This window comes from Parasteatoda tepidariorum, chromosome 11, assembly GCF_982258835.1.
Source record: "Parasteatoda tepidariorum strain Cologne lab strain chromosome 11, Ptep-v5.0, whole genome shotgun sequence".
In the NCBI taxonomy this organism is placed as follows: Eukaryota; Metazoa; Arthropoda; class Arachnida; order Araneae; family Theridiidae; genus Parasteatoda; species Parasteatoda tepidariorum.
Genome location: NC_141765.1, coordinates 32,582,466 through 32,608,205, shown reverse-complemented (window position 1 = coordinate 32,608,205; position 25,740 = coordinate 32,582,466). Strand labels below are relative to the sequence as shown.

General features: G+C 28.1%; 1 protein-coding gene across 4 annotated transcripts in view; it reads left to right on the top strand.

Annotated features, from left to right (window-relative positions):
* Positions 1-8,151: 8,151 nt before the first annotated feature.
* Positions 8,152-25,740, top strand: part of LOC107436982 (hemocyte protein-glutamine gamma-glutamyltransferase) — a 59,182-nt gene continuing 41,593 nt past the window's right edge. The window contains exon 1 of one of the 4 annotated variants that reach the window (XM_016048832.5): positions 8,152-8,290. The gene's annotated coding sequence lies outside the window, so the exon portion shown is untranslated. Of the gene's footprint in view, positions 8,291-15,201; positions 15,333-19,480; positions 19,607-24,900; positions 24,921-25,740 lie in introns of those variants that run through there. The other 3 variants (XM_016048834.5, XM_016048835.5, XM_087155027.1) reach the window with 3 other exon arrangements.

Below are 25,740 nucleotides of genomic sequence, written 5' to 3'. Positions count from 1 at the left end.
GTAACTACTGGCATTTTATATTTTTTATATCGTTGTAAAGCTTGTAGATGAACTTCGGCTAAAAGAACCACAATTATTGAGATAGCGCAACTGAACAAGAGAAAATGACCTTCCGCGACACTTCTTTGTCATGACCTTTGTTATGACATTCATCTACTGCACTGAAAAATAGAAATAAAACACTAGACATGTAAGTTCAAAATGAAACTGTCCCATAATACAACAGTACGAATATTTTCGCATATTGTATGCTTCTTTGTTTTTAACAGTTTATTCATGTGCCTCTAAACAGGTTATAATAAGAAAACCTCGCTAGCCACGCACGACATTTCCAAGCAGCGCCTTTCTAAATCAGACACCATTTAGAGCTCTAATTTAATACAACGCGTATATTTTCGCTAACAGCTGACATATCTCGCCAAAAGTAGCAACTGAATAAATTTAAAGTTCTTCTATAGTTTGTCTACGGTAAGAATTCCCCCCGCCACAAAGTCTGAAGTCGTCTGCTGAAATGGAAACAAGAATAACGCATTTCAGGGAGGGTAGCTCCTTTTCACTCTAAGGGCTAACACAATAGACTGAATAAAAAGATTCCCTTTCTCATGCCGACCCGGGCCAAAAACCTGTCCTCAACAATGACTTCACACCCCTACTTGAAATAATTATACCTTGTTACCATAATCACCGCCATGGGTCCAGATGAATGACATGGGGAGTTCTTACTTTAGACAAACTATACTTGACGCTGTTTTTCGAAGCTGTAGCCAAGGAAAATTAAAAAAGCCACTGTATCATAGTTTAAGTGTCTTATACTTGAAGCAATGTGATGATTTTTAACTATATATAATCTTGCCTTGAGGATTTATTTGGGCTTTAGAACAGACGAACAACTTAAATATTTAAGAAGTTATTAAACTTTTTTAAAAATAGCCTATTTGGCGAAATTTTTCCACTTAGATGAAAATTAACAAAATCACTGCCTTGAAAATTCTTATGAGCCCAGGTAATGTAGCTTAGGAGGAAGTTTTTAAATATTAAAATATTAGACCCCGAACGTTTTTCATTTTCTCGAAATTGGGACTTTTCTCCATATTGACGTTTTGCGCCATTTTCAAAATAAGCGTAGATAGCATTGACTTTAGATAGGTTAAACTTGACTTAACAGTCGTGAGTAACAGCTGCAAACTCACAGCAGTTATAAAAAAAGCATATTATGCACAAAAACATTGTCGAACAAACACAACAAAACATTGTCGAACAACAACAAAAAAACTCTGTCGTAAATTTCATATTACGACAGAGCCTTCGAAAAACAGCCTAAAGAGCGTGAAATATGATTGACTACGAGATGGGTAATTTTATCAAGTTATGTTTTAAGAGCTATTTTAATATTCTGGTTGTAAATAATAGATGGATTTTTTTAATTGTCCACTTTGACGTCACAGTTAGCAAATTGAATTAAAATAGTGGACACAAGCAAGATCATTATCTTAATTTTTCATTGATAATCAACTTCTGTTTCAAATTTTCCTCGTTATTAACATTAATTAGTAAACAATCTGAGATAAAATTACTCTGATCTTAATTTATCAAAAACGCACAGGTAAAAATAATAGCGGGTTTATAAACGTTTCGTAATTTGCGAACAACAAATTAAAATTTATTAAAACTGTGTTTTTCAAGAGGTCTTAATAGGAAACAATTTTATTTTTCTGAGGACTGAAATTTAAAAAAAAGTAGAGTTATGATAGACGTCAGAGGGAAAGGGAGTTTTTCGGCGGTGATAGAAGTTTCATACATTAATGATACCATCTATGATACCTATTTTAGATTTAACTAAAATTAAATCATTTCTCCAATTTAAAACATTTTTAAAAAGTAGCACTTAAAATTTTTATTTTAGTTTTGCGTCTGTAGGTTTCTTTGAGTTCCCACTTAAAAGTGGTAGAAATTTCGATAAAAAAAAGTAGTGATAATATCGCCATTTAATTTTGCTTGCATTATTTAAAAAACAAAATTAAATTGGACTAGTATCAGGCACTAGTTAAAGTTTTGAGCACGATAGTTAGTTGGAAAGTGATCGAAATTTCGATGGGCATTAATTTATCTTAGACGGTGAAATAGTAGCTAAAGAAATTCTGTTTATAGATGTTCAGAAAATATTGATACTTGTATTATCACCTAACATAGAACTCCAGTTAAAATTTAAACACACTAGCTAGTGAAAAAGTGGTCAAAATATTCCTTAACAATAAATTCCAGAAACGATAATCGCAACAAATTCTGCTTGTGGTGGTCAGGAAAAGATTAACACTTATATTGTTCTCAAACAAAGAGCTGTAGTTGAAATTAGAGTACCTAAGCTAATCCGAAGGTGATCGAAAATTTAGATTAACGAAATATTCGATTTGGTATTAAAAGTCTTCCTGTAGCTTTAATAATATCACTGTAACCTTCATTGCCATCAGGCATGGAGGTGCAGAAAGAGAATTGAGTGCACTAGCCAGTTGGAAAGTGGTCAAAATTTCGGTTACGAAATTTCCCTTTCACAGATCCGAAAATGATTTAATAAAAACAGTATTAAAAATGAAAGAAACATTTTTAATGAATTTGGCAATTTAATAAGAAATAGAAAAGTAGTATTTTAGAGAAAAGCCGAGTTTAAGTTAAATCAATACTAATAAAAACTTTTAACAAAAAAATAGTCTCTTCTCCGGTTTCCCCAGGATAGAATTGCTAAAGACTTAAAATTTTCACCTTTATTTTTTAAAACAAATCGCTAATTTAATTTGTAAGTTTTTTTCTGTCCTTCAAATCAAATATACTATCATTTAACATTTTCATGTTTTTTATTCAAAGCATTTGTGTTTATTAGAAAAATTTCGCATTTAAGGGCCCCGATCAAATAACCATCAATGAATATTTTAAATAAATCTTATTTTCTAATTATTTTGATTTATTAAGTTTTTCCCTAGACATGAGATTTTTCCTAGATGTATTGTCTTATGTCTCATTTCTTCATTATGATAAAACAAAAAGGTTTTCGAATAATCAATACTGCACCATTTTTAAAAATTGAAGTCTTTTAATTATTTAAAAAATGTTTTGAATACCACCAGCAAGAAGTCTCTTAGAGCCCTGACCATGGCAGATGCCCAACTTTCACTTGATGACTAAACTTGAACACTTGATGACTCTAAATACTAAAAGTTAATTTCTAATTCAATAGTGTATTTAAAATGGAAATGAAATTAATTTTATTTATTTTCAAGTAGAATAAGTCCTTTAAGAAACGCTACGATGTCGGTATAACTGTGGTTAAATAATTTCGAATACAAGCTCTTTTTGTTTTAACCGATTAAATCTCTTGTTTAAAAAAGATGTGTGCACTATCTTATCAACTTTTTCCACTATGATTTTTATTTATTATTATTTTTTGTTGCATCTCTCATTCATAAATAAATATATTTAAATCGAAACTCGGGAAGACGATCAAAGTTAAGTAAAAGAATCACATATTGAGCGAATATGGGGTTGCCGGAAAAAGAGTGAGAAATAGGCGCTATTGTTATTTCAGGGCGAGATGCAATTTTAAACTTGAAGATGTGTCCTAACTGCCCTAGAAGTTCGATGCAACATTTACGTGACACCTGTTGTGTATATAACCTTTTTAAACTTGTAAATTTTGACAAGAAAAAAAAAAAATAGACTAAAAACGTCATTTAAAAAAAAAAAAAATCTGTAGTTTTAGGAGGGAAACAAATTTCAGATTTGTAATCCCTACCTTCTCTTCAGTGGGACCTTCCTGGCCGAGTGTTATCACCCACCAAACGCTGTGCGTAGTATGGAGGTAGCAGGTTCGAATCCCACTGTTACCCTGATGTATTTTCGTTCTTTCCTTTTCTATATTGTTATATCTGTTCCTCTACTTGACGAAGATTTAAAAACCTTAATTGAGCACACAAGATTGCAAATGTATGTTATATCAATAAGCAATAAACCCGCATCAGTATCACGATCAAGTATTTGTATAAATGCAACAAAAAATTTGTTCCCCAGTGTAATTTAAAGTAAGTATTATGTTAAATTAACAAAAATAAGGGGAAAAATTTATTTGATCTTATGAATTCCACTTACAACGTATATAAATTTTTAAAAAAAGGAAAAAAGTTTTTATGTCAAAAGTATAAGCCCCAAGTTAGGATTAGATCTATTTTTCAGAAAGCTTATAATTTCTTGACTTTCACAGACCCAGGAAATTTATAAGCAATCTAGCTGCTTTTATACAAAGCTTGAGGTGTGGGTCGGATAACAATGATTTCATTTATTGAAACACAGAAGATATCATTGGCTTTTTCAACAAACTCTATTTATGAAAAAATTCTTTCTCTCAATTATTGTTCTGTTATTTCCCCATCTTCTTCACCAATAGCAATAATAAAACACATATACTTGACATGCGTATATTCCAATATTTTGATCAAAAGTCTTTTTTTCTTCTGTCTTTGATCATTTTCAAATGTCTGGCAAATTTTCACCTGAGTCAGACTCTGCACTTTCTGGGTTAGCACATAATGTTTACCAAAAACTGGTAAATATGAATTTGAAAATTTCCTACATATAATTCTTCCAGTTTACTAAAGAGTAAAATAGAACGTCGTCCAATATCGTCGTCCAATTTAGTATAGAATAATATAGATACAACTATTGTATTCTTCAATATAAAGGTATTAATAGTAACTGAAATTTATGTTTAAAGTGCTTTTATTTTTTACAGGAAAAGTATTTTTGCAAACAACTGAACTTGTTCGTTAAAATAAAAATAAATTAATTAATTTAATTAAAGAATAAAAGCATTTTTCTTTCATATTTTTAAAGAAAAAAATGGAACAAAAACTGCCCAAACTTTTGTATAATTAAAAGGCAAATGAAGTTTCTCAGATCATTTAAAAATAAAAACGATACATGGGTTGCTCACAACTACGCACATTAACCTTAATTGAAATTCGTTCGTTTCCCCAGTACTTTATACATTCAGTTGAAATATTCACTCCTAAAAATATGATATTTGTATACAAAAATCTTACAATAATTTAATTTAAGTGTTTATTATTTTTCTCGCCTAGAATCTTGCCTGCCCCGTACACATTCAGTTGAAATATTCACTCCTAAAAATATGATATTTGTATACAAAAATCTTACAATAATTTAATTTAAGTGTTTATTATTTTTCTCACCTAGAATCTTGCCTGCCCCGTACACATTCAGTTGAAATATTTACTCCTAAAAATTTGATATTTGTATACAAAAATCTTACAATAATTTAATTTAAGTGTTTATTATTTTTCTCGCCTAGAATCTTGCCTGCCCCGTACACATTCAGTTGAAATATTCACTCCTAAAAATATGATATTTGTACACAAGAATCTTACAATAATTTAATTTAAGTGTTTATTATTTTTCTCGCCTAGAATCTTGCCTGCCCCGTACACATTCAGTTGAAATATTTACTCCTAAAAATATGATATTTGTATACAAAAACCTTACAATAATTTAATTTAAGTGTTTATTATTTTTCTCGCCTAGAATCTCGCCTACCCCGTACACATTCAGTTGAAATATTCACTCCTAAAAATATGATATTTGTATACTAAAACCTTACAATAATTTAATTTAAGTGCTTATTATTTTTTTTTCTCGCCTAGAATCTCGCCTACCCCGTAAAGTATGGATTGTGCGAAGAGCTTTCTTTGTTTTATTACAACTCTATTGTTAAAAATTAAAGCAAAACAACAAAATAATGAGGAAAATTCATAAAAAACAAACAAACGATGTCAGCACTACTCGTGTACTGTTAAAAATTTTGGATCAAATTAAGGTAAAAAGTTCTGAAATTCAGGGTGACGATACATTTTATAGTAAAATCTATTTTTATCGGACATATTACAGACAGACAAACCTCTTGTTTTATAATATTTTTACACAATATTTGTCGTTCCTTTTTAACTAAATAATTTCTAAGACATATTTAAAGTTCTACTACTATACTAGTTGGATAGTAATAAAGTAATATCAAGAGAAAATTAATTACTATAAAATTTATTAAATATGTATGGCACAGCGGTTAGTGATTAATTACATTTTCAGCAGTTTTTACTTAGCATCCCCTCCTCAATTTTTTTTCTGATTACGTTTATGTTTCTTCTAACCTGTAATTTATTACATTTTACGAGAGTTTTTAGCTCAAGTGAAGCACAAAAAATTTTCAGTTTATTCATAGTACGGGAAGTGGTAGAATATTTCGAATTTCCGATTTAATCGAGTTTTAATTGAGTTAAAAAGAAGAAAGCTTGTTCATCAGTCATCTTGAAAACAGTTTATGTATGCGGCTAATAAATCATTCAAAACTTAGAGCCATCATAAGGATTAGTTTTTCTCTATATATAGTTTATAGCAATTTTCAGCTAACATTCATTGAAAAAGTATCATGTACAGTGCGCGAAATAGAAAATGGACTACCCTCAATAACTTTTGATCAAATGATCGGATTTTCCCGTTCTGGGACTCAATCTTAAAGGTTCGAACGTGACCTCATATATGATAATTAATCAGTGCAGACGATATTTTAAGTTACGAAGTCATACATAAAAACCTACTTTCTCTGAATAAACATATCTTTGTTTTGATGGATTCGGATTTCTGACCCCAAAAATACTTTTAATAAATTTAAATACTATATTAGCAAATTCATTAATAAATTACCAAAAATACTTTTTACTTCTACTAAATAAAATAATAAAGAAAATAATAAATATTTACTAAAAGTTATATTTTGCATAGAATTATCTTTGGATAAACAATTTTTATTATTGTGTGCAAAAATTTTTCAATTTGCTTAAAAGGTTCTCGAGATATGGCAAAATACGCAAAAAGCAAAATTAACATTAAAGAATCCAAACTTTGGACAACCCACCTGACCAAACTATTGGGACCAGTTCCCAGATTGCGGTTGCCTCCTATATTTTGAGAGTCAGAAATCTAAATCCGTTGGAAAAAAAGTATGTTTATTCAGTGAAATTACGTTTTTGTGTGATTTCGTGACGTAAAATATCATCTGCACTAATTAATTAGCATATTAAAGGTCACTGCCTCGAACCATTAAGATTGAGTCCTAGAACGCAAAGATCTGATCATTAGATCAAGCGTTATTTAGAGTGAACCGTTTATGTATTTATTTATTATTTTTTTTGTGCACCTGTACATCTTCTTTTATTTCAGATAAAAGTTCAATAAAAATCTTAAAAATGGAGTTTTTATATTTTTTGAAGTTTTTATAAGTTTTACGAAAAATTTCATTTTGATTCTCAAAAATTTAAAATTTTAAGTTTTCAATATTTTTTTTAAGATTTTCGGAATCGGGTTTAAATTAATTTCTACCGAGTTAAAACAAATATTGTTAATCAAAATCAGTTTATACTTTTGCTAATAAATCAATTATAATTTAAACCCATCATATGAGTCCTCCCTTTATAGCTGATAACAATTTTCCTCTGACATGCATTGAAAAAAATATCTTGTACATCCTCCTTTGCTTCCGATGAAAGTCGGTCAGAAATTAAATATCTTAACCACGAAAAGTAAAACTGAAGAAGATGTAATTTAAACTAAAGACAATACATGAGTAAGATATTCTTGAAACTTCAATTTAAAAAAAATGGGAAAAACCACAATACTTGGACTCAAGATGCAACTTCAAGATTCTCAAGATGCAACTTCTCAGTGAATATGGATTGCTTCAATCAGCATCTTTCGTACGAATGATGTAAGGCGATACGATTAGCTCCACTCTTCTCTAATTTTATATTTAAAAACATTTACTCGAGGAAAAAATATATTATCTCGTTTCGGAAGCTAATTATTCATTCTTTGATTAACCACAATCTTCCCCTCATTTTTTATGTCATGTACTTATGCAGATATTGTTTATCACGCCCCCGCATGGAACACCCCCCCAGCCTTACGCCATCCGATTATATCATTATAGTATTAGAAAGAATAGATTTCTAACTCTATTTATCTCTAATTTATGTGTTTCCGTTTAGAAAAACAGTGAAGTAAGGGTGGAGGGATGTTACAAACCCACGTGATCTACTTAAGAGGTTCTCGGAGACTTTCTTATTAAAGTTTACTCTGTGAAACAAGTAAAGCCACTTAAAAGTGTTCGATTACGATTTTAGACCATAACGAATGCTATTTCGGACATATTTCATTTAGGAACTATTATTTAGGGGTATGTTTTGTTTTGTTTTTCTTTTATAATCAGTGTTGTAATATTATTAATTTTCATATTGAGTTTAGTTAAAAATTTGATATAAAATTATTCAGGAAAATGAAAATTCCTTGAATGATCTTGGAAATTAAAAAATACCGGATTAAATCAAATAATTTTAGTAGAGACGATAAAAAAGGTCTAATGTATGAATACGGACTACGCTGTAAAAAATTCTGCTATAAAGGTGCCCATGTTTTTACCGTAAAACTCATTGTTACCGGTACATGTTACGGAGAAAAAAAATCTGATAAGCTGTAATTTTTTACAGAAATAGCTATCGTAAAATCACAGAATCACTCTAAATGAATAAATATTACATTAAAAATTATGCTATAATATTTCACAGTAAAAATGAATTTTAAGGTAAAAGGGATTTTACGGATGATGCACTCTAATTGCCTGTATTTTATACAGTAATTTGATACAGGATTTTTTACAGTGTAGTCGTAAATAATGCATTAGGTTTAGCAACCTGCAGAAAATTAAACGAAATTTTAATAATGTTCTCACTCATTTTTAATTTCAATAACGTATGTTTTGAAATGAACTCAATATAGTTAAATTTAAAATTAACGTACATCATATAAACAAAGACATCATATAAATAAGCAAAGCAGCATTTATTATAAATGTTGTAAAATAAAACTTTTAATTACTTTATATTATGTTTGTATATGATAGACATCACATATTTAATAAATTGTAGATAACTATTGAATTTCAATCTTTAAAAGCAAAAGACGGAATAAAAATAAAAAATTACGGTAGTAAGCTAAAGAATTAAAGGGGAATTTTTGACTAAAGAAATTGAAGGAGCGAAAGGACTTCAATTAAAAGAGATTTTATGTCTTTGAAAATTTATGTATTGTAATAGCTGCACAAAAGATATTGTAAACTCTGCATAAAATAATAATACCTCTGCAAACTTCTAACTTTAAAGTCTGTGCAAGAGAAGTAAAAAAGCGAAAACAGTATTACCGTAACACAGGAGGTAACGCAAATTACCCTTTGAGCCGTTGAGATTGGCACTTTAGTACGTGATTATATAATATCATGAATGTTCAGTTGATTGTCGTAGCAAGTGTAACATTCAAGGTTATAACCTTTTCTTTCTTATTGTACATAGTCCTAATGTTTAAAGCATAATGTAATTTCAATATTACAAAATAACTTAGCCTAAATTCATTGCAAAAAAATTCTGGATCAATCACGGAAAAAAAATGTCGGCACTCAGGGTGCCGGTACATTTTTACCGGAACATGTAATGGAACAAAAATTCTTATATAATATTATACTTATATTTTACTGTAAAATAAATAATATTTTACGATAAGAATGGATTTTACGGTAAAATGGAGTTTGCGGATGATGCACCCAAAGTTCTGGTACTTTATACTGTAATTTGATTCGGAATTTTTCACAGTATAGCTCCAACATTTTAAAATTATCTCCTTATTTTAATGACCTCTTGTAATGCATATTTGTAATAAATATGCATCATTCATTCATTATTAGTATCCAAAATATCTCCTATACGTTAATAGGAATTTATTTGTCTGCGAAAAAAATGAGAAAAATTGGGGTTAAGAAGAGTTACTGTACATACAAAACTGATATTTTTTTTGAAAAAAAAAGCATTTATTTATTTTTTAACTGTTTTTATCTCTTCGAAAATAATGGAACAGATAAGTTTTGTAATTAATTATTTCACTCATACTCTAAACATTTTGAGCATAAGTTTCTCAAAATGTTAATCTAAACATTGGCATTTCACATTCAACTTTCTCACATAAAGAATTTGAAAAGTTTGATTTCGAATTGAATTTTCCAAAACTGATCAGTTCCTGCAGCAAATATTTATTTTTAACCAGAAAATTTTTAACCAGTTGAATCATGCGTTATTTATTCATAATTTGTCAATTATTTTTCTCACTTTATAATAATTTCTAATAAAATAAGCAGTGTTGAAAATATGTCGGAACCACGTCTATTCAAATAAATGGTTTTTATGTGAAGCTCTAAAGTATCATGATAAAATTATCAAATTTTACCACATATGCCGAATTTTATCACATACTATAAAACAATATTTTGTGATTAATTTTACCAAAATCATTATCAAAGCGCTTCTGTAAAAATTACTGAGCTTTTTGGTGTTCCTTCAGAGCCAGAAACACGGTAATTTTTTCTAAAATCCTTAAAACAAAAGGTATTAAGGAAACTTTTGATTGTTTCCTTTTTTTTTTCGAAATATAAACTAGTCTATTAAAAGTGCAAGGTATTTACATTTAACTTATTTAATAAATTTCATTTCACGAAACAGTTACCACTATCTCATAAAAACAGGACGAAACTCCACAAGAAGACATTATAAATTAAACAAGCATGAATCCTTATTTACAAATAACTGGGCGGCACACTTTCTCGTTTGTCGTTAATTCATCTCATCTCCATATTAGTGGGCAGTTCAAAAACTTCCGTAGGACGAACTGAATCCAATTGCATCTTTAGAGAATGATTTTGCCTCCTGACCCAAATTAGAATCGTTTATTAAATTCGAAGACTAAAGTACTGTTCAAGCGAGAAAGCGACGCACCTTCATTTGAAGTCTTTTAACTGTCCAAGAATGGTTATAAAACGCTAAGTAAAAAAGTATGGCCAAAACTACCAAAATATGAGTAAAATTCACTGTCTTTGACTCTATGAGAACATCAAAATGTAAGCTATTGTTTACCGAAGAGCTTAAATAATGACTTTTATTAAAATTAACAAAAATAAGGCTTGATAAATGTGGATAAAGTTTGATAAATGTGGTAAAATTTGGGTATTTTTATCATGCTATCTTAAAGCATGGCATAAAAACTATTTGTTCGATTTTCTATTTTGTATTTTTATTAAATGTGTGGTAATAAGAACTATAATTTTGAAAACTGAAATTTTCGGTAAAATGTTACCAGACGAACATGAAAATTACAAAATTATTAATTCAACTTATATTTTGATTTTATTACCAGAATTATATTATTTTATTTTACTACCAGAATTATATTATTTTATTTTATATTACGGTACTAGTACGGTAATTTTACCAAATTTTTTGCAATTTTTTTTTTGGAATTTATTTTACTATGTATAGGGTTTAAAAAAATTCAATTAAATGTATTTTACGCCAGTTTTAATTTACAATATTAATTTTATTCTTTAATGATTAACTCATAAAAAGGATTAGTTTCAGCGTTTGGCAAATTTGATTTATCGGCGACTGTCCAAGTTTATTTATTTACGTTTCTAAGATTCAAAAATAAAAAAAGGAAAAAAAGAAGTAGTTTCACATTTAAATTAGCAAAGGAAAAGAAAAAGAATGTAGTACACCTTAAAAAAATACGGGTGCATTAAAACGAACTTAAAGGTATCTTTTATTATAGATAATAAAAATGGTATTATATTCATTTCAAAACTTGTAGAACTTGAGTTTCTACAAATGTTCTGTAAATTGTGAGTTACTGAAGAAAGTTTTCTTTTTTTTTAAAATTTAACATAATTTTACATCTAGAAACTTTATGAGTCATTTCTTTTTCCTTTCTTTTGTGCCTTTGTAAATGAAATATAGTATTATTGAGGGGCAACAAAAATCGTAATTCTTTTTCTCAAAACCTGAAATGTGTCTCATAATTGACTTTATTTTAAAAGATTTTCATGCCTCGTACTTAAACGTATAAAAGTAAGAATTTTATGATTGATTCAAACTTACTAAATTGCGTTAAAAAATATCCTAATTTAATTTTACTCGTAAACAATTCATTAAATGTTAAAATCCTTGCAACATTTACAACAAATGTATTGCAATGAAAATTGAAATTTTTAGTGATTCAGTAAGACCATCTATCAAAATATGATCAAACTTACCGTGTTTCTGACTCTATGGGAACACCGAAAACTACCGTAATTCTTACCGAATCACTATGGTAATGATTTTGTTAAAATTAACAATTAATAAAACATGGTTTTATAATGATTGTAAAATTTGGCAAATGTGGTAAAATTTTGTAATTTCATCATGATACTTTAGATCATGATATAAAAAACATTTATTCGGGTAAATATTTATTTCAGCTTTGTAATTTTAATTAAGTATGTGGTAATAAGTACTATAATTTCGAAAACCAGTATTTCAATAAACCATTACCATAGGAACGAAAAAATTACTAATGGTTTAAATACCGTATATTTTGGTTTTATTAACCAGAATTATGTATGTCATTACCATATAGTACGGTACTTTTACCAAAATTTTACTCTTATATGAAAAATTAGGATTTCTGACAAAAATGCATGAAAAATTATTAAATATTAGAAATCGCAAATTTATATTTGAGCAAGGAAATATCAAAAACGTTATCGAAATCTACGGATCATTACCGAAGAAGTTGGGACTAAAAACATCAAAACTTGTTTGATTGACAGAGGAAATAGAAAGGAGTTGATAAGCAATTTTTTAAGAAAATTTACAAGTTTCAGCAAAACGATTTCGATGTTTTTTATTCCCCCTTCCTCACTAGTAATTTGTCAGGCCTTGACACCTTTTTTTGCATCTCCATCACTTGAAAATTAATTTACGAACTCAAATGAGCATACTTTTTTTGACATTAATTATTTAAAAACGTATACATTTTAAGAGAAATTATGAAACACGCAGTAATTATGTTCAATGGTAACTATACGAATTTTACCCAACAAATCACATAATATAAGAAGTATATCATTGGGTTCTTACATTTTAACAAACTTCATGCAAACACGCTGAAATTGCTTACAAGGAAAATTTTCAGGTTCCAATAATTTTCAAGATAAAATGGAATGTTTTGCAGCATTTATTTTTAAGATTTACTACAAGTTAACTTCATAAATTTCTACAACATACTACGCACTCTTTATTAAAAACTCCATTCGCTTCAAAAAAATACAAACTGGAAATAGCATCGGACATGTTTCAAGCGCTCAAAAGCAGGCACCAATTTTCAAGACTGGTCAGACGTGAATGTAAAGAAGCAAATGGTATTTGAAATTTGAAGCGCAAAATTGCCACTGAAAAATGGAAAAGTAACTGTGAGAAGCAAAACTAAAATAACCACAGTAACCGAGTGAGAAAAAATATGAAAAACAGAACAAAAAAAATCACAGAAGCTGAGAGGAGAAAATCAGGGTAAAATGCATTTCCACTCACTATGAAGAGATTGTGAGGGACTGATTTCGTAAAAAATGGGAATCATTCTTGGAAATGGGTGCCTGTTTTTGAGCACTATAAACATGTCGACTGTTACTTTCAATTTTTTTTATTTTTGAAGCAAATGTAATTTTTAAGTAAGTAATATTTTACCACTTCAGTTTCTTGGCATTATTTATTTAATACTACATACTCATTTTCTAGTTTTCAAATCTGAAAAAGTGTTAATTTCTAGTACATGTGAAAAATACGAAAAAATAAAGTTGAAGCCTATAATAAGAATAGTATAATTTACTGCATTCTTTTTTTCCCAGCTAAGTTCACTAAAATTAACTTGTCTTAAGATCAGAGAGGTCTTTAATTAAATTTAAGGTACTTATTTTAGTTATACCCCCCCCCCCAATATTGCCGAATAAAACTTTTTATCTAAGTTTTATAATGAATAATCTTGAAACAAACCTTTCAACAATATATCCCAAAACATTTTCCCTTTTTGAAATTTCAAGTCCCTTCCCCCTCCCCCTTTTTTTCTTAACGCATTTAGGCAATGGGACAGAGTGGGAAATTTGAAAATAATGGTTTTGTTTACTAAAAACTATACTGAACTTGTATTTTTATCCCTAGAAACTTAAAATGTTTCCAGACTTTAGCTTTACACTGTAATCTTTACCTTATTACAAGCGTTATTGCAAATGTTTTCATATACAATTAGGTTTACTTGTTGCGCTCTCATTGAGAAGTGAATACGGAGACTGGAAGGGAAAATTCTGAATATGAATTTATTCTTTTTTATTTAATTTTCACAAATAAACTAATGATGAATATTTACTCTATTTATCCATTTTTCTGACGTCCTAATTATAAGCAAAAATATATCTTGATATTTTTTAATTAACATATATTTTGATATTTTTTAATGAGAACAGTCTAATAGTTCTAAAAAAATCTGTTTGATTATCGGAATTACTATTGTGTACTAAAATATAAAATTAAAAGAAAAAGTAGTTTGAAACTTTTTTTTCTTTCATTCTTATTCAAAAATTAATTAATAATTGATTTTATAAATTAATGAAATTTCAATGATGAATGACTGTTTCTCTTAGATCTCAATAGCTGCAAATAAGTGCAAATTCCAAATATTATTTTTGGAAGGGAGCCACGTTTGGAAGATTTTACTTTTTACGCAGAAAAAGACACCGGTGTTTCATGCTGTATTTCATAACCATAAATTGTTACGCTAAATATAATATTTTTCCATTTATTTTGATCTAAATTAATTCAAAATAATGAAAAATATATGAAAATATGTTTAAATAAATTCTGTTTCGAAACAAATACGTGTCTAAGCTTCAATTTTGTATTTAACGACTATTATTTAAAAACTTTTGTTGCCTGATAAAAATCTGCTAGCCTGTTTGAAGCATCAAGTTAGAACCTATTCGATTATTTTCAAAAGACAATCCGGAAATTGCAAAACAGAATGAATTTCACATCTTTTTTCATACCTAAACCTACTAAAACACAGTCCTGGATGTTGCGCAAATTCAACAACCCCCAGAACCCGGAAAACTGTTTTTAAAAGATCCAATGTTTGTTGTCATAAACTCCCACTTGGTTTATGCAACACTGACACACCTTCCAGAGTGTTTTTTTATTTATTCTTTATAATAGTTTGAATCTCTTCGTGTAGACTAAGGTCAACTAAACTGTTGATTCTGACAATCTTCCGGGCTTTCTATAACAGATTGCAGATGGTTTGTGGACCTGTCATACGGGGTGAGTTTTGACCTTCATTTCATTTGTCGGCTTTCAATTTTTTTATGAGCAGTCAAACAGATAAATGGTTTTTTTTTTAAACTGCATCTCGAAACTATATTAGTAAGTTAAAAGAGTTTTTTTTTACGCTTTTTAAAATTCGTGTTTGACCATGGGTATGTTTTATAACAAAAGTAATTATTTGACAGCAGAGAAAGATAAAGTTACGTGTGACTCCTGATTTTGTTCTGCACGTGATATATGAAACTAATTAATATATTAGTAAAAAAATGTATTTTGTAAAAATAAATCTACGCCTGAAATATTTTCATGCAAAATTTGAATGTGCAAAAATAATAAAATAATTTTCGTTTGTTGCAATTTGAGTTTGTCCATGGACATGTTTTATAACAAAAGTAATTATCAGACAACAGCCAAATATTAAATTATGAGCGATTACCCGGTTTTGTTCCGAAACTTGATACGCGAAACTAATTAATATATTTGTCAAAAAATATTTAGTAAATATGTATCAATGCCTGAAATATCTTTGCACAAAATGTGAATACATAAAAATATTTTTATCATATTCACAAAACACCTGGGTAAAATTATAATTTTTGTCTATCCCTCTGATGTAATATCACCCAAACACATTTTTAGCGAAAATTCATCTTTCTCGTGTGATTTTTAGAAGTAATTAGAGCCAAAAAATAAAATTGAAATAAAACATTAGTTATGTCGAAGTAATTAAAACAATAAGACTTTCTTTCAAACGCTTTTAGAATGAAAGAATAAATATATTCTTCAAGTTAATTGTATAACATTTTTCAAAATTTAATTGCTCTTTAGCAATAGTAATCAGAATTAAAGAGACTAAGACAAAATTAGCTTAAGAAGCGTTTTAAATGTGATGTATACATTAAACATACTAAGAAAAACAAACGAATTTAGTCAAATCAGAAAGTCAGCTAGTTGGTGTTATGACCATCTAGTGGTTGACTGCAATTTGAAAGCCTTAATATATTCTAACAAATATTTAATTTAGGTGATTCAAAATGAAAAACATATAGAAACATCAACCTCTCACTATTTCTATACATTCTAAATCTGATTTTTTTTTTTTTTTTTTTTTTGAACTTCACTGAGATATGACCTAATATATTTTTCGATAAGCTCTTTATTAATTATATTTTTAATTTTCCCAAACTTTAGGAAAGTAATCTGTTACCTTTATTTGAAAATATTAACTTTGATAGATAAGTGAAGAAAGGAGCAATAACCGATAATTTTAAAAAGAGGAAATAAAACATAAAGATAAATGAAGTTTTATTTAAATCGAAATTGATTTACAATTAAATTTTGAGCAAACTGCTATAAATTTATAGTGTTTCAAAGAGTTTAGTAATTTCAATTAATATCTATGCAATAAAATATGTTTTGATTTAGTATTAATTATTCTTCCATAAATATAGCTCTCCTTTTTTTCCATTTTTGCACCATTCATCACAGAGAAAAAATTCTGGTAAAATTACCGTATCGTATGGTAATAACACTTCTGATGAACAATACATAATTCTGGTATTTAAAACCAAGAGGTAACACGTTATTTAAAACATACATTTGGTAGTTTTTTTCATTCATATGGTGCGGGTTTACCAGAATTTCTGGTTTACAATTTAATTTCTTCGTTCTTATGGTAAGTTTAATTCATCTGCTTTCCATTTTATTTTTATTAGATGATAGGCTATCAAATTTCCAATAATGCTGCGTAGGTGTTTGCATATCTTTATGATTGAATAAGCTTTTTTTTCATATTTTTAAGTCTCTATGTTTGAAAAAGCTTTTTTTTTTCTTCATATTTTTAAATCTTTATGGGGTTTGAATAAGCTTTATTTCGCATTTTTATATCTCTATGCTTGTATAAGCTTTTTTTTTATTATACGCTTTTTTTCCTTATTTTTATATCGCTAAATTTGAATCAGCTTTCTTTTCATGCTTTTATTTCTCTATGTTTGAATAAACTTTGTTTTATATTTTTATATCTCTATGTTTGAAAAAGCTTTTGTGTCATATTTTTATACCGTAAACCGGGGCGAGTCTACCCATTTTTTTCAGTTTGTCAACTTTCAAGTGGTCAAACTTTTGTAAATATTAAGGAAAAAAGGCTTTTAATAGGTGTTTCGGAATTGCTATTTATCCCTCTTTAAAGCTGTGAAATCGATTTTAGAAAATATTAACAGTTACGCTGTTATTGTATATTTTTATAGAACTGCTGACAAATCTCTCGTATGGGGCGAGTCTACCCATTCTACTAAAATGAATGTTAACATTGTAAATAATCAAATTTTACTGTCAAATTGTTATTTTAGTTACCATATGGGATATGTATGAAGTAAAATTCATAACTTTATTATATATTCCATTTTTTTATTCATAAAATAGCACAAATTGAGTATTTGATCGATTATCACATTTTGATCACAGTTTTGTTTTTGTAATCATTAACATTATAAAATAACATTTTTTTCTGATTATTGTTGATAAAAATAAATTAAAATTAATATAAATTTACAATTAAATAATTAATAAATAATAATAATTAAAGATTATTAACAAAATCGAAATTCAAACATTGGGAATCATGAAAAATCCTTTCCCCATTCTTTTGGGAGGTGTGATTTTTCTTACAATGTTTTCTCGTTGAAATATAATATTAAATAAAAAAAGTTAATTTTGTATTATAAAAATTGAAAAAATAGGTAAAATAAACATATTTTATAATTACATTTATATTTAACCTATAAATTTTCTTATTAATGATAAATTTATCAATGCAGAATTAAAATAATATACTCAAATTCACTTAAAATTACTTAATTTTAATATAAACAAAGTTCTAAATTATATTATTATGCTTTATTAAAACTAAATACGAATGGGTAGACTCGCCCCGCGAATTCTGGCTTTTTGTTCACAACAGCAAAACTTACATTCTTTTTGTTTTTTTTCATATAAAATTAATGTAATCTTAGTCTTAGATAAGTTTATCACTTAACCAAAGTGAAAACAGTAATAATAATAATATACTTACGGAGCACCAACTAAAAGTTTGCTGATTTTCAATACAAATCTCTCAAAAGACGTTTGAACAGGTCGGTTAAAAAGACGACAAATAAATAAAAACGGATCAAACTACTACAGCTCCATCTTCCTTAGAGTCTGAACTAAGTCCTCCGTCGGAAAAAAAAATTTATTTGCAATTTAAAATAGTGAAAATTAAATAAAACTAAAATGGGTAGACTCGCCCCTGGATGGGTAGACTCGCCCCGGTTTACGGTATCTCTATGTTAGAATAAACTTTTTTCATATTTCTATATCTCTATGTTTGAATATCTAAATGTTTGAGAAGTAGTAGTACTTTTTTTACGTCACACTAGAGCTGCACAATTTGTTATTGGCGACGGTATGGGAAACATTACTGAGGATGATCCGAAGACATGCTATCCCAGTTTTAATTCTCTTATAGCTCCCCCGGTTTGCTAGCTCGACAACCTGCGCGTGAATCCGTGCACTTAATGGTAGAACTGTATAACGAGGATCGATACAGCACACTCTAGGTCCCTTCGCAGTCTGATCAAAGCAGTCAGTCCCACTCACAGACTGCTGCCAATGATGCTTGGCTACGATGCTCTACAGGCAACCGTGCGTTTACGATCAGTCCGCTGTGCTGTTTGTCTGTTTCAGTCTGTTGTTTGATTCAGTCTCCCGTAATGTTTGTTTATTCTAATCTATCTATGAATTTCAATGCAGGGAACCATGTTTTCTAATTTCGTCCAAATTGATACCATTTTCCCCCTTTTTTTAAACAGATTGTTAAAATTCCTACAGTGTAACGGCTATAATTGAAGTTTTTAAATCTCTAAGTTTGAATAAGCTTTAAAAGTTTATTTTTTCCAGTTTTTGAGTAAAATTATGTAGATCCATACTAATTTCAAAGCCTGTTGCCTGTACAATGTAAAATTGATTGCCTGAAGTGTTTAGTCTAACGTTCAGGTAAAACGATAAACAATTTGTTTGAAAAAAATATACAGATATTGTTTGCTTTGACAAGGAAGAAAGTAACTATATTTAGACAGCAACCTTACTTATTGAGATTATCAGTTCCTCCAGGTTTAAACTCATAATTCACTCCCGCCTACAACTGGCGTCGTTTGAACAGTCAGATGATAGACTGTCTTATTTTTTATTTTTGAAGCAAGTTCTTGACTATCTTTCAAAACCATCTTAAAAAGGTATGATTTTTTTTTTACCTTCCGCAACAAAAACAATTTTATTTGTTATGAAAAAAAAAAACGAAAATAAAAACATTAAATATTTAAGACAACTTTTCTAAGATCCTAGAATTTGTACAAAATGCATTTTTTATTGTACTGATATCCTATAATTCTTGCATAGTAATTAAACCTTCGCAGTTGTATTTGGCATTACTATTGTAGATTTAAATTAAAATTAATCATAAAAGTAACAAGTTAAATGTATTATATTGGATATATTAAACAGTAAAACATAGTAAAGAATATTAAAATGATATTTAGAGGAAAAAAATTCCGGTAAAATTACCGTACTGTAGTGTAATGACATTTCTGGAAAACAGAAACCATAATTCCGGTTAATAAAGATAATTTTTCCGTTCATATGATAACGGTTCACCGGAAATTCAGGTTTTCAAAATCATAGTGCTTACTTTCACACATTTAGTAAAAAATACAAAACTGAAAATTAAATTTAACCAAATCAATGGTTTTTATGCCATGCTCTGAGGTATCATGATAAAATTATCAAATTTTACCACAATTACCGAATTTTACTACATATTATAAAGCCATATTTTATTGTTAATTTTACCAAAATCATTTCCAAAGCGCTTCGGTAAAAATTAAAAATGTTTTTGATGTTCCCATAGAGCCAGAAACACGGTAAGTTTTACCATATTCTAGTAGTTTTGACCGTACTTTTTTTTCAGTGTACTTTGTAAGCTATTTTTTGTCTTTTTATTAAATACTAAATTAAAAATAGTTATAATTTCATAAACAATTAATATTTTATTTACAAAAACAAATAAATGTAGTAAAAATAAAATTATTCACAAACACAAGCAATATTTAGAAATTGTAAACGACATTGTCAAATGAAAGTGTTTATAAATACAGGAAACTACTTTTTAAGAGTAATATTTAACAGATGTTGAATTTCCTTACTCATATTTTTAATGTTTTTAAATTTATTAGCAACTTAACATTCATAACTATTAGGAATTAAGAAATAAAAATATAAACTAAATGTTCGGACAGAAACAAACTAGTTCATAAAAAGGGACTTAGATGCATGCACAATTTAACATACATTTTGTGAATTGAATTAATCAGAAAATCAAAAGAATAATAAAATTGTAAAACACATAAAAATATACTTAGAAACCTAATTTATGAGAGTATATACAGGATATTTCGTAATGACTGCTTTAGATATTTATTTTTAGAACCTCGTTAAAAGTGAAGTATACTAGTTTGGGGTGCAAATAAATATAAGAGAAATTTTGCTTTGTGTTTGTCTTACGTAACACATAACGCTAACTTTATTTTCTATCCCTTAACGATACTACAATTTACAGGGAAATTTTTGGAAATGTCCTTTGAAGCTGACATAGCATTTGCGTTAGAGTTTGGAGAAGCCGTTATGCTTTGAAAAATATCTCATTTCAATCCAGGAAGAAAAAAAGGAAAACTATAGAAATCTAGTTAATCTCTATTGAGGAAAGGAAGATTAAAACATCAAAACCTGTTTGATTTCCTGACAAAACAGAAAGGAGTTTAAAGGTGATGATTATTAGAAACTCCTTCACATTTCGTCACGTATTTAAGCTGATTTTGATGTTTGTCATCTTACTTTCCTCAGTAGTGACTTGACATATTTTGATAAAAATGTGCGTTTTTTTTTCGGTGCTCAGGCAATAATTTGCAGCCCCTAATGTGTATACCTTTTGACGAGAAATTTAAAATTATATATACAGGGTGATTAATCTAAAACACGATGGCTACGAAAAATGAGCATTAACATTTGCAATGGTGTAGGTTTGATGCACTTGATCTTGATCAACGAAAGTTTTCGCCTCAACAGCAAATTTAACAGTATATTTAATCAAACAAAACCTTGAAAAACATTAATTTTTAACAATAAAATAAACTTTTAGGTGTTTTTTTTTTTATTCAGAACTGCACGTATCTAAACAATCCTCTCTGAGGATTGAAATCCACGCTTCTTTCCTTTAAGAATAAAATGATATACATCTGATTTCTATTTTAATATTAAAAATGAATTATTTCAGAAACAGAAAAAATCTGTAAAGTAAACAACAGCTCAATGAATCTAATGGCATAGTTATTTTTTTTTATCGATGATCATGTTTTAACAGAGGAAAAAAAAGCATTTTACCATGAATAGCATAGAATGCTTTCAGCATTATTTGATGTTTCTATTACATGATTTTTTTAAAAAGGAAATATCTAGGTCGTGTAAAAAGGTGTTATTTACTTCAATATACTGTCGATATTTTCAGTTCTGGAAATAAATCTGAAATTTTTTTCTGTACTTGGCAATCAGTACTTGGTTTCAGTATAGGCAATGGATAGAACTAAAAACCCAACATTATTGAAAAACGATGTTATGCATAGATAAATTACATATTTTGTAATTATTTCATCTCCATACTAATGTTTTAAAAATATAAAAAATTATTTTATATATTACAGAGGGGGTGTAGTGTTGACATTTTTTATTTATTTGCCAAAAAAGCATATTAATCATTATTTTAACATCTATCTAGTATTTTGTTATTAAACTTTGAACTGTTATCTTCATTCAGAATGATAAAATAGTTAATTTGAATGTTAGGGGGAGTGTGTTGAAACGGATAGAAAATGTAAAGGATCAGTAAAATTTGTTCCCCTATCACGTGATACCCGAAAACAGTGAAGAGCCGGAAATCCTTTAACCCTTAAGAATCTGCGTCTCCAGTATTAAATTTTAGTTTAACAATCTTAGTAAAATTAATATATTTATTAAGTTACGATGTGTAGAAGATAATACCGTAACATACTATTACAGGAGATAATGTAGCATACTTGTAATGAATTGAGAAGATGATATCGTAATATACTCTTATGTACAATAAATCACGGGGAAAAAACAGTATCACCTTCTATCTCTCATAACTTCAGGTTCTGTTCAGCAAATATTTTGCTAAATACAATGGGAAAAAGCTATTTACTTTGAATTTAACTTAAATTAAGATATTTTTTAAGCTCTGTATCGCGTTTCAACTTCGTAGAAAATTTTCAAATTTTTCAGTTTATTAAATATATTTTCAAGCAAAATTTTTTTTTAGTAATTTTCCATTTGAGTTCACGATATCTTATATTAGTATACAAATTATATTGAGAAAAATGCGTTTTGGGAATTTATTGGTTAATTATTCTTAATCAGTTCAAACAAATTTAAAGATAAATACTAATTTTTATTATTAGCGTAATCAATAAGTTAACTTACAAAAACAGCTGTTTTCCTTCATTTTTTCAAAAAGAAAAAAAAAATTATCATAGATGCTCCCCATAAATTTTACTTTCTGCTTTTTTTTAAGTGGATAAATAGGACACTCATGCACTGAGAAAAAAGTTATGGTCAAAACTTACCAAAATATGGCAAAATTTACCATGTTTCTGGTTCTAAGGAGCACCAAAAAGCCCGGTAATTTTTACCGAAACCCTTCGGAAAAGACTTTTGTAAATATAATGTAAAATATAGTTTTATAATGTGTGATAAAATACGGCAAAGATAGTAAAATGTTGTAATTTTAACATGGTACCTTAAAGGAGGGCATAATAACCATTCATTATGTTAAGTTTACTTTTCAGTTTTGTATTTTTTATTCACTTTGAACAATAATTTTAAAAACCTGAATTCCCGGTAAACCGTTATCATATGAACGAAAAAATTACGAAATGACTAGTTTGAATACCGTATATTATGGTCTTAAACTTGAATTATGTTGTTGTTTTTTTCTGCCAGAAATGTCATTACCATATAGTACGGTAATTTTACCAGAATTTCCTTCTTCGTGTGGATACGAAATTTAAATGCTCTCATATTTCAGACAAATTTCTGAAATTATTCACAATGTAGTTTCATGATTAAAGAACACAATGTAATTTATTTAATAACTGAGTAACAATTCCAATTTTAAATTTTGACTTTGGCCATTTTAAATTTCCCCTTTTAAGTTTTATAATTGGAAACATAGTAATGCGCGCTCGCGATTCTTATTCAACAACTAAAGAAATATTAAATTAATTTCAAAACGAAAAAAAAAATCCTTCACATGACATGAGTGAAATTTTAAAGCAGACGTAAAACTTATTTTTGGCACTTATGGGTGTTTATGGCTTTAAGCAGAAATTTATCTGCACTTAGATGTAAAAGCACTCTTAAGATGATAAAAGTTACAAATTGTTCTTGAACTTCTCTTTAAAGAAGTGCTTGTTGCATGTTTTTTAAAAGCTGATAATGTTCTTAATTCATTTGTAACATATACCTATTCCTCCATGTCTTTGAGCCATGTAAAAAAGCTGTGAAATCATTACCAACTTTTAACTATAAGTAATCGCAAAGGAGTAATAGTTAAGAAAATTTTTTTGCATATTTGTGTAGGTCGTATTAAGGACACTAGAAAAAAATAAAATATTCTAAATGGCGACTCAATTTACTAATACTAAGTAAAAAACTTTCATATTCAATGCTACTTCCTTATTTGTTTTGACATTCGCTATAAAATAAAGTAGTAAATTTAAACGCTTAAAAGACCTTCATATTTCAGCTGAAATTAAACATATCACTTTATGGTTTGTAAAATTCAGGCATAGTTTTAAATATTGCTTGTAGTAACACATATGTCCAGCAATTATTTAGAACACTTAAAAAATAAATTGAATTAATACTAAATTAAAAACTTTCTATATTTCAAGCTACTTCCTCCTTTAGCTTAACATTCGCTTTAAAATAAAATAAATTGTAGCAAATTTAAACGCTTAAAAGACTTCTATATTTCAGCTGAAATTAAATAAATTATTTCATGGTTTTTAAAACATACGCATAGTTTTAAACATTGCTTGTAATAACACAAATGTCTAATAGTCATTTAAAACATTTAAAAAAATTGAATGAGGGAATTTAGGGCAATTTTATCATTAATGACTTCACGCTAAAGGACTTTAAAGAACTATGCAATTTAATAATTTAAACATAATATAAATGCTTCCTTATAAACTTGTCACAGACATTGAGATAATTTAACCAAATCGCTTAAATAAGAGAGACTATAGCTGCCGCTGAGAAGTAATAATTGAAATTTTCTGGAAATCATTTAACACAAAATAGACGACATACAGTAGCGATATAAGATAAAAAGGGGCTCAGTAAGTCATTTCTGAAAGAAACTTTAAAATTGTCCAACTTGAGATTAAAAGTGTCCGAGAATCATCCAGTGGATTCCAGGTAAAATATTCTAAGTCTGATTTCTAGCTTTTGGCAATATTAAGTGTAATTATTTTTAAAATAATGTTGTTTTTTTTTAACTTTAAACAGTTCTTAACAGTTTTATCTTTAACATAATTGCGCTTTCTTAATCATATTATGACTCCTTTAAGATAAATAATTAATTTAACGCTGCATAACGGGCTTTAGTAAAATGACAGAAATCGTCTTAGTTTTGAGGATTTTATTTTTTATATAAATATATGTATTACGCATGTAATATTGAAAAGAGGAATAAAAACATAATAGACCTGTCTTTTTAATTTTTTTTATCTTCTACTCTATATTTGTTTGATAGTTGTAAATTATTATAGTTTCCATTTTATAAATATTTATTTATTTAAAAGCTCAGTCAAATTTGATCCATAGATGTTGCTTAATTCACAGCAATATTATCATCAGACCCAGCTTCTAATATATTGGACAACATTTAATCCAATTTTATCATTAAGAAAATAATATATTTTAGAAATATATTTCCTATTTGTACACGGAGAAAAAAAGTCTGGTGAAATTAGCGTTCTGAACGGTAACCCAATTTCTAGTTTTAAAAAAAAATATTCTGGTAAATAAAACCAAAATGTACGGTATTTAAATTATTTATTTGGTTATTTTCTTCATTCATATGGTAATGGTTTACAGGAAAATCAGGTTTCCAAAATTATAATTCTTATTTTCACTGATTTAGGGAAAAATACAAAAGTGAAAGATAAATTTAACCGAATAAGTGGTTTTTATGCCATGATCTATGGTATCATGATAAAATTACCAAATTTCATCC